This window comes from Parus major, chromosome 17, assembly GCF_001522545.3.
Source record: "Parus major isolate Abel chromosome 17, Parus_major1.1, whole genome shotgun sequence".
NCBI classification, from domain to species: Eukaryota; Metazoa; Chordata; class Aves; order Passeriformes; family Paridae; genus Parus; species Parus major.
The window spans coordinates 6,849,412-6,860,354 of record NC_031785.1 but is presented as its reverse complement, the minus strand read 5'-3'; positions in this window follow the sequence as shown (position 1 = coordinate 6,860,354).

Here is a 10,943-nt window from a genome sequence, read left to right as displayed (position 1 = left end):
CAGCCACCTCGTGCAGGGTATGTGAGGCAAGGAGGGCAATGGGAGACACCCTCCTTCCTGCAAAGACAAGCCCTTCTCTGGCCTGCAAGGACACTCTGTCCTTCTCTCACCCATCCCCTGTGGCTACAGAACATTGTCTTCTGCTAAATCTTCAGCAAATCTTTCCTAAGCAGAATTAGAAGCTGTTTTGTTAAACTCCAAGCTGCTCTGGCAGGACTGAAGCTTAGCTGATCTGTTACAGAGTCCCCAAATCTCCCAAGGTGTGCCTTTTTCCAGGTGACTGTTCACCCACAAAGCACACTTCCTGGTGAGCCACCTTGGATTCTGTCACACTGGCTCAAATCAAAGACTGAAATTATCCTCACAGATTCCCCCCATGCAAAGCCACAGAGGAAACTCCACAGCAGGGAAAGTTCAGGAACTGGGTCTTACACAGAACAGACAAACAAGGTCAAAGCCCTTGTTTAAACAAATGAATGGCACTTGGGGCTATCATCAATGTGTTCTTTCATTGATGTTCTTGACATTTACCAGAAATAGAAGGGGAACCCTTGTGTCCTACATGAGGCTGTTTGAAATTAAAGCAAAGCCTCCATGAACCTGCAGTGCAGCCATGTGGGATTTGCCAACTCCACCAGTGCAGCAGTTCTGGGTGTCTTTCCTCACTGTGCCTGAGAAGGCTTCTGTGATTTGGTCTAGCAGGATTTGGCACCACCCAGAATGATATTTCATATTGCTGTGAAGAGGAAGAGGGAGAAAACAAGTGAGATGATAATCCTCAGGCACCCAGCGGTCTCACAAACCTCGGGAACATTTCCTCACCCAAGGGCTGGAGCTGTGTCAGGGGAGGGTCAGGCTGCAGATCAGGAAAAGGTTCTTGTCCCAGAGGATGCTGGCACTGCCCAGGCTCCCCAGGGAAGGGGCATGGCCAGAGCTGCCAGAGCTCCAGGAGTGCTTGGGCAATGCTCACAAGGACAGGGTGGGGTTTTGGGGTGTCTGTTCAGGGCCAGGAGCTGGACTGATGATCTTTGTGGGTCTCTTCCAACTCAGCATATTCCATGATTCTGTAATTCTGTGATAAAAACTGTCTACAAAATAACACCTCCATCCAGAAAGTCAAAGCCAACCAACTCCTGGAAATAAGATTTTCCATCAATATAATAAAAATATAATTAGAAGAAAACATGAAACAATGCAAAAAGAGTAGTTTTGCTTTTAATTTTCCTGTCCAGAATGTTTTCCCTGTCTCCCCCACAAATCACACACACACTGTTGCTGCCTCATTTCCCAAAGCTGCGACTGTCTCTGTATCGAGAGCGGATTATTTGGTGCATTGAGTATTCAACATGTTCTCTTACAGTATTGTTGTGTTCAATGAGCTTTGCTCATCTGAATGGACACTCACTGCATAGTCCACTGGTTTAATTTGCTGCTTTGGAAACCTAAGCAGGTTACAGCATATTTAGCTATGTGTCTGTTCTTATGTGTCAAAGATAAGGTTTCTGGATGCCATTTTTAAAAACAAAATTATTTCACTTCAGTAGCTTTCTCTTTTCAGTGGTCTCTTCTTTTTAGTCTTGTGTATTTCAACTCACCTTCTCTCCTACAATGAACAAAGCCTCGATCTTCACCCCAAATCAGCAAAGCTCCATTGAACAAGGATTTCTATTTCTTCTTCCAGTAAGGAATGTTTTTTGAGCTTTTAACAATTTTAGCACATTCAATCCTCACTTTCACCCTTTTCCACATATATCTTAAAAGTAATATTTGGACTTCTTCAAACCATAATATTGTTCCCATGATGAAAATAGAAACCGGTCTGTCAGGGGAGGATATGAAGAAAAACAGAAATTCACAACACACAGGGGGAAGAGAGTCTCCAATTTGTATGCACCGGACAAACAAAAAATTATGGCCTTGATGAGGATGGGGAAACAGTAATTTGGACTCTTCATTAGAAGTTTAGGAAGAAGTCACATGGAACTGAGAGACCTAGAAAGCAGAGAAGTGTCCATGTTGATCAGTTAACAGCTGCCACAATGATGGACAAAGATGTTTCCGTGGTGTGTTGTGTTCCAGGTGTGCTGTGGGTGTGGGTTAACCCCAGTGTTCAGCTCAACACAGCACAGTCATCCCCTCACTGCCATCCAGCCCTCACTCCAGGGGCCTGGGGGAAGAGGAAAAGGCAAATAAAAACAAGAAAACTTGGTGGCCAAGAGAAAAAAAAAAATCAAAATTGAAGCAGTAGAAGATAACTAAAAGAAAAGATGTTAGACAAAGGCAACCATTCACCACATCCCACAGGTAGACAAATACCCAGCTGGATCCCAAACAAAAGATGACTAATCTAACTAAAATCCTCTTTATCCCCTTTTCATTGCTGAGCAAGATGTTCATGATCAAAATCATCAGCATATTAACAACAAATGTTTTGGTCACAGACCTACAACAGGCTCCTATGAGCTGCTCTAAGGGAAATTCACTCTACCCCAAACAGGCCAGCACAAAGGGCCATTATTATCTCTTGGAAAAGGAGCTGTATGTGCCAGCTGCACACAGCGAAATCTTCATCTCTGTTTGTGATTCTACAGCAAAACTCACTCCAGAGTCCCATGAGCTGGTGAAGATATTCAGACTCCACTCTGAGTTCCTCTTGTGCTACTGGCAAACTTTTCTTTCCCACATATCCTGTTGTCCTCCTTGAGGATGCACAATGTATTCTTGTCAAGGTTTTGCAGACTTCATTGTTTATTACAGGCTAAAAATGGATTAAACTTGCTTTGTGAGCATTGTATTGATATTCTGGTGCTCTCCCAGTCTCTTGTGAAATATATTTCCTCTTTCTCCTCTGCAAATGATATCACAGCAAGCAGTGATCTTGCTCAGAGTGTGCTTTGTGCTGCTGGCTGCAGAGATATCCTGTGCACCAACCAGATTCATCTGCTGCTGGGATCCCTGAACACCTGGATGAGTGTCTGAGTGTTCCCCAAGCAGGATGGGTGACACAAAGGGCTCTGAGACCAGACAGCTCCCAGGCTGTTCTAATGAATGGCAGCAAGAAGGTTGTGAATGGGCTCAAGGGTCCAGCCAAGAGGCAAAGAGCAAACAGAGCCTGTTTCCATCACCTCCAGATGCAGAATTAAAGGTTTGAGTCTTCAGCAGTGTCTGGGGAAAGGCTGGAATCCCTGCCCAAGACAAAATGCTGGCAGGTCCCAACAGAGTGGGAAGAAGCAGTAGGGAAATGTTTGGGTTTTTTTTCTAAAAGGAGTTTCTGATATTTAGTTCCACTGCACTAAACTGAATTCTCATCCTCAGTGCAGTTCTCAGATACCTTAAAAACTCTGAACTCACTAATCTTTCCAAATAGGGGCTTCCCCGTCTTTGCATTGTTCCTAAATCAACAGATCCCAAATTTATCAGTTTACATAAATCCCTTCCCAGGTTCAAACTAACAAAGGCAGAAATGCCATAACTTCAGAATCAAACTCCAGCTCTCCTGGGCACTCATCTTTCAGGACACTGAGCACCAAAGGCTTCTGGGCTTACAGAATGAGATTTTCAGCTTCCTGAGATCCAGCTTTCTAATTAGCTTTTTTTTTTGACTTTTTTTCCCTGCTGGTCTGCTTCTTAGCAGATGTCTTGTAAGAAAGAAAGTAAATAATGATTTGTCTTTCATTGAGGTTTAAACTAAGGCAGCGACCACTTTAAAGTCCAATCTAGGAAAATACAGTGGGCAGAAAGAGCAGTGGGAATTGGTTATTTCCCAGCTCTGAAGACTGTTTCCCAACTGTCATTGATATGACAGTTCCTGGCCAAGACTAGATGATACAAATTAATGATCTGATCCATTGGATTTGTGGGGAATTAGAACAGGCCAGACATTTGGTTTCGGGTTTTCATCTAAACATTCTCTGCAGTTAACAGAAGGTGGTAATTTTAACTCCACAGGTGTAATCTTCCTGTTATCTTAGACAGTGTCTTTGACATGGCTTGAATTTCCTTCTGAAATTGTCTCTTTCTGTGTTGACTCTAAAGGGAACCAAATCAGTGCTTAGATGAATTCCTAAATTTTAGAAGGATGAAGCCAGAGGATTTGAATACTTTCCTTTAGAGCCTGCTGTGGTGCATGGAAGAGCAAGCAAATGAACCTATATCTGCTGATTTTCCCATTTAGGCACAAACCCATATTCTCTATTAGCAGTCTTTCATATTCACTATTGTTGCTATTGTGTGGGACCAAGCACAAGTCATCAGTATTCATCACCTGCAGTTTAGTTTCCTTCTGAACTTGGACTGTGACTTTCAAAAGGGAACTACTTGTAACTCCCAGCCCATCATGAGCTGCACAGAAGGCTTCAAGCCTCACTCTGCCTCTATCTGCAATCACTCAGCACTTCAGACCACTCAAAAAAAAAAATAAAAAATGTTGGCAGATGAAACCCATGTGCTGTCAAATGCAGGGACTAGAACGTTCAATGGATTTTTTTCTCTTATTCCTCACTCCAACATATCTGTGTTCTTGTAACTGTTTCATATCTCACAGAGCCCCCATAAAACTCACTGCAAAGGAGATGGCAAAGCAAGAGGTGTGGATATTATGAAGCAGGCATGAGAAAAAGAGGGTTTAGCTTGATTAAAAGAGTTGTAGAAGAGCCTCTGTCATCTGGAGTCCAAGCTAATTCTGACAAGAGTGAGAGGGTCTGTGCTTCTGTTCTATTTCCCCACCCAGCAGGGAAGGTCCTGCACTGGATATTAGCTCAGAATGGGATGTTACCACTCCCAGCAGCAACCCAAGTCATGCCACAAACACACATCCCACTGTGACTGTTCAAGTGAGCCTTTCAAACTGTCTGGGCAGTTGTTTTCAGCCTCTGGAAGGGGTGGCTTTGTCTTTTTCTCCCTGGAGTATAAACAGCAGCCAAGTCACCTGGCTCTCTGCCACACAACGCAGTGGGGAAACTCTGTTTTCTGGAGCCTAAGGGTCCAAATCTCCAGGACAGGGAGCCCAGCATGTTCCAACAGATTCATGCAACCTAAATGCACTTTTTTTTTAGCAACATAAGTCCAGGTCAGAATGGGACCACCACCATTATCTTTGGACCAATATACCTGGCTAGTACTGAACACAGCAGGAGGAATAAAAAAGTAACTTCCATTTTTTTCACCACTGGGTATTATTTGTTATTTGTTTGGGAGAAAATCTGAATCAGTGAGGAATGCCATGTCTTAGAGCATGCTGCTACTCTGAGATAACTGCATTTTGCCTCAAGTATGCAGTGAGTCACCAGGTTGATGGCTGGTGCATTCCAGCACCCTGAGAAGTGGAGCTGTTCTTACCTCACAGTAACCACATGCCTTGAGCAATATTATTTCTCACCTACAAAAGGGACTTTTTATCTGGTTAAGACAAAGTGATGCCATCGATTTTCAGGAACTATGTTGAAAGTGCTTCACAAAAACTCTGCATAAACGCAGCCCCTCGGGCTATTCTGGTTAGTGGTCAGAGCAGGAAAGGACAAATCAAAATATTCAGGAATTTATTTACAGAAACATGGTCAGGGAAAGCAGGAAGGAGCCCTGGTGTGTGTACCCTACCCAGGTGTCTAGGACTGAGCTCTTTGTGTGGAACACAGCTGTTTAGATGCAGCTTTTATGGCAGTGTTTCCCAAGCAGCGTGTTAAAGAGTCAGTATAAAAACTCCTGTTCGTTTATTTTATTTGGATGCTTCCCAAAGCAAAGACTGCAATATACTCAGTGTGTGCACACCTCTCCCAGAGCAGTCCTGAACTCAGCTGCTGCCTTTCCATGGAAAAGGGGATATTCCTAACCAGGAACTTTGCCTCAATGTTTCTTCACTTCCTACCACCCAGACGTGCTCTGCTACCAGCAGGTTTCAGATTCCCATACCAATCACTTCATCCTCTGTGGGTTAAACATTAGGCAGAAATTCAGTCTGGGGAATCCTAGAAGTTCTTATTTCCTCTATTTTCCCCTCTGCTTCCTGTGGCAGCTCTGAACCAGCCCGATGTCCCCTTGAGAGCATTGTCACCCCCAGTGTCCCAGTGCTGCTACAGCAGGTTCACACCCCGAGCTCAGTCTCTGCAGCTGACACTGGTTTTTGGATGCCAGCTACAAATTCTGCACACAGACACTCAAGGTAACTGAAAGGGCTGTGGCTGTCAAGTGTTTCTTTTTGTCGTGCTCAATTCTTGTTTTCAAGCTCTTCTTACGCTTGTGACACCTTCTCCAGGAATAAACATTTCTTTCCCTGTTAGTTATAGACCAATTCCCTCCCAGCCAGTCAGCATTTAACTCTTCCAGTGCTTCCTGAGGAAAATCACCCAGCTCAACCTCTGCAGGGAGTGATCTATTGTATGAAATGTTCAGGACCAACTTGGACACCTGGGATCTATTTTTAGCTCTGCTGCTGCTGATAGACACATATTCTCAAGGGAATCTCTTTCCTCCTCCTCACTTCTCCTTGCATCTGTGCAATCCAAGTGATAAAGCACAGATCTAATACTCTTGTCAGGATTATTTGTGCTTGTGTAACTTCCACCTGGAAGCCAGCCTGAGCTAACTGCAGTTGCCCACCCAGTTTTTTGCCTACACAACACAAAGGCACGAATTATTATATATCACATATATTGAGGTATTTATGTTACAACTGAGAGCACCACGGTTTGCAGTTATCCACACCAGCAGCACTAAACCACCACAGGAATTCTAACACCCTCTGCCAGAGCCTCTCTGAGCTCTGCAGATCATCCTGAGGGAAGTTCTAAGGTTTGCCTCACAAACCTCAGTAAGTCAAAAGCAAGCAGTACTGACCCTGCTCCTCACGACAAGAATGGAAAATATCCTGTTTTGCACAAAACCAGAGGCAGAACATGGAAAAAACACAGTGCCAGACCTCAGTTAAATGTCTGTAATCTCCAAATCATCCATCTCTACACGTGTTGACAAAAAGCACTCTATAGGGGCAAAGTAATTATTTTTACTCTCTTTCTTTCCTAGCTGCTTCACCAATACTCGATCAATATTGTCATTAAAGCTCTGAGAATAGGTTCTGTTGGCTAATCTGTGCCTTGAGTACAACACGGAGAGAAAGGAAAACAAAAACCCCTCAATCATGTCCCTCTTCCCCAGCCATCACCAGTCCCTTTGTTTGGGAAAAGGGGCACATCCGTGGATGTCTCTTTCACATGGCCCAGGGTTTTCTATAGGCATTTGGAGCCCAGGAGAGCTCTCTCACCAGGGGCAATTTGTAGGTAGGTCAGTTTTAGAGGATGAACTGACTGAGGCATCCTATAAATAGCTGGCTTATTGTATATTTAGTGTATGCCTTTAACAGGCTTATGCTGCCATTAAGTCTTCTGTGGAAGAAGGGAACCATTGTGCCACTGCAACACCGACCTAATTAGCTTTGCTGGGGATTTCTTTAACAGGTTTAGTCTAACAAGTTTATTCTTTAAATGTCTGATAACTGATTTGTTATAAGTCCTTTTAATGAGTCTCTGTCTTCCTCTGTTGGGTTTAATTCGTGTTGCTGCTGCTCAGTAAGGTTTTGCATCTACACAGAAGGCTGATTGTGATGTGCTTAGGCTTTGATAAGCTTTATTCTTGCAGCAGATTCCTTTCAATGCGCAGAAGTAGGTGGAGGCACGTATATTCCTGTAAATAGGAATGTGTGGAAGAAGGAACTTTTTTTGAATTGTGTTCCAGTGCTGTGCCTTTCATCCAGAGAGGCCCGAGCAGCCTCACAAACTCCTGCACTCAGGTTCTGCTTGCTGAAAGGAAAAACTCCCATTGATTTCAAGTGGGTTTCTAATCACAGACAAATTCCCTGATTGGTGCATTCACCAGCAAAATGATGAGGGGTTAACTGTGCAAAAGATAACTCCAAGCACGGTGTGAGCCTGCTGATATCCCCACAGCACCCCAGGGTGACAGGGTGAGATGCTCCCTAGCCTTGCACAAGAGACCTTGTTCTAACCCTGATGCTGAAGGTGAGATGGTTTCAAATCCTCTGACTGGGCAAAATATCTTATTACAGCCTCTTCCAGGCTCTCAGAATGTGCAGAGATGCACACTTTTCCTTGTGCACCTCCAAACAACTGTGTTCTGGCGGCAATTAAACATAAATTTAGCTGCACTCTTACGAGACATTGTTTCTGTGTCACTTCAGCAGGTAGGGAAACTCAAGCAAGACCTGCCAGAGCATTAATAAGAATTGCCCCACGGATCACTGGAAAAGATTTTAGATTTCCCAGCTCAGTTCTGCAATCTCAGGCTTTGTGTTCTCCTTGTAGAAATAAATATCAACTCGTTCTAGAATAATAGAAGAAAGCACTTTTGTTTAGGTCAAAATAAATTATTGTTCTTCAGATTCAAATAGCAATTATAATTGATAATTAATAGTACACAGATAATGTGGACTATATATATAGAATAAGATAATTGTAACCAAATTTAATTTAAATTTAATTTATTTAATAATTAATATTAACTTAAATATATTACTATTATATATAGCCATAATTAATAAATGCAGTGAAAGGATGTGTGACCCACATGGCAGCACTGTGCACCACTTGATCCAGACAACGTGGACAGACAAACTCCTCTTTTGATCTTAGTCACACTCAGATTCAGCCAGGCAATGCCTCAGCCAGAGAGAGAACCATGATCTTGATGCCTGGTGGCAGAATTTTGTGTCATCTTTAGAAGGATATTTTGCACGGCAGAGAAAAAAGGAAGTTCAGGGAAAAACCAGCACTTTTTGCCTCTTGCAATCAGGGAATCTGCTGTAAGAATGAAGTCGTGTCTCTGTGGGAAGGGAGGAGGAACTGCAGGTAGATATGAGTGTTCACACAGACAGAAAGCCTCAATCTTCTAGATTTGCTTCCTAACACATTTAGGATAAGATGGAAATATTCTTATCATTTTTGTAGAAGAGAACCTGACAGACTGAGGGCACTTATCTGTAAAGCAACATAGAAAAGATGTGTCCTGACAGCAAATTTAATTGTTGCTTTTCAAAATATCCCCCCTGTTTCCTAACCCTTGGATCAACCTTCTTCATTTCAGTCCACAGTACATCAAACCCCCTGATTTCATATCAGCAGAAATCAGTGAAGAATTCACTACCATGGCTTTCTGTATAAAGGGAGTCTGGAAAAGGCCCTGGAGATAACTGCTTGTTCAGTTTGCTTCACCTCAGCTGTGTCAGTGGTTCTTGGGGCATTTTGGGTGGTTTTTGTTTGTTTTTTTGAGGGTCTGCTAGCAAAAGTTTTACACTGTAAGTGAAAAGGAAGAATTAAAAATTATTTTCCACCAAAATTTACTAAAGAGTTCTCAGTGTGGCAGGAAATATTTGCAGCATGTGATGTCCCTTCTCAGCAGGACTTCTAAACACAGAGACTAATATCTACAGGGCAGAGATGGATGTATCCTCCCTGATGGAATGGGGTTTTATTTAAAAATATCAGTATTTTGACCCCAAACTTTATGTGGAAAAGGCTTTTGTTTCAATAACACTTCTCAGTCACAGGATTCTACTTACATTGAAAGCAAAGACAAAGAAACTTTCAGTCTTGTCCCTTGAGGTGTGCAGGAGATGAGGCTGGGAATCCAGTTTGGGTCCCTGTGTGACCCTGTGGTGTTTCTGATGCAGGGAGTGGGGCTGCAGGGTGGTTCTGTCCCAGAATCACAAACCCCCAGCAGGGGCTGGCACCAAGGAATGTCCACATTTCACCCCTGGAGCACATCCACACCTGCAGCCACAGCCCCTCTCCCTGCACACAGCCTCTTGCAGAAGGAACTTGAGCCAGGACAGGGAGAGGCTCTGAGGGCAATTGTCCCACCCCATCCTCACCACTTCTCACGGTGCCCTCCAGTTCTGTGGCTCAGCTGTGATGATAAAGAAACCATTTCAGCCTTAGCCAAAGCCTGACCTTAGTTATAAACAGAACAGGCTGTGCAGAGACTGCTGAGGGAGGATTTCTTTCAGCTTTTCTGAGCAAGAGTGAAACCTCATCCCAAGGACTCACCAGTTTTTCTTGCAGCCTATTAGCAAAAATCTCTACCCTTAAAATAAAAGCCCCTTCCCTCATAATAACTTCCCCAAAATCACCATTTATTGCCATCCCTGTACCTGCAGTTTTATGTGAGCACAGGACAGAGCCTTTGAGTGTAAATGATGAGTGTCTGAGCTGACCTCCACAGGCTCAGATCTTCTCTGAGCCATCCCTGACAGCAAGGCCAGCTCCTCCCAGTCAGCTTCTCTGTGCAGGGATAATAAAACAAGATATACCTTCCCTCCCCACCTGTTTAACACAGTTGTTTAATACAGTAATTCTGGGAGAATGTGCATGTTGGGAATGACTTACAGTTATTGTGTGCATTTAGGGCAGCCTGAAGATTCAAAAACAGAGATAAAAGTTCTATTATCCAAAGGGCCCCTAGGCCCACAGCAATGTTTATTAAAATCATTTTCTTCCTTTGCAGTTTGACTTTGTTTTATTAAACAGTAAAGCATTTTAAAAGGAGCATGGAAAGGAAATACATGTGCTTGCTGGAGCCACCTCAGCTAGATCAGGGATAACCTCTCCCATCTCTCTGCTGCCTTCTGAGTAGATCCATGGTCCTGGAGATGAGGAGGTGGGATGTGAACAATACAGCTGTTCTCTTGCTTCATTCAGAAGAGGAAAAAAAGAAAAATAAAATAAAGAGAAACAGGGAAATATTCTGTTCATAGTTCCTTACACCAGCAGAAAAAAAATCTGTCTCGTTTAGCAAAAGAGAGAGCACAGCACACTGCACTGCTCCAAATTCCTCTGTTATTGACTGTGAGAGTCTTGTACTCTTCAGTCATTATTGTTACTTTGTTACTTTTGAGAACAGACCCTTCATTTTAGGACATTCTGGATTCCAAAGGCTCT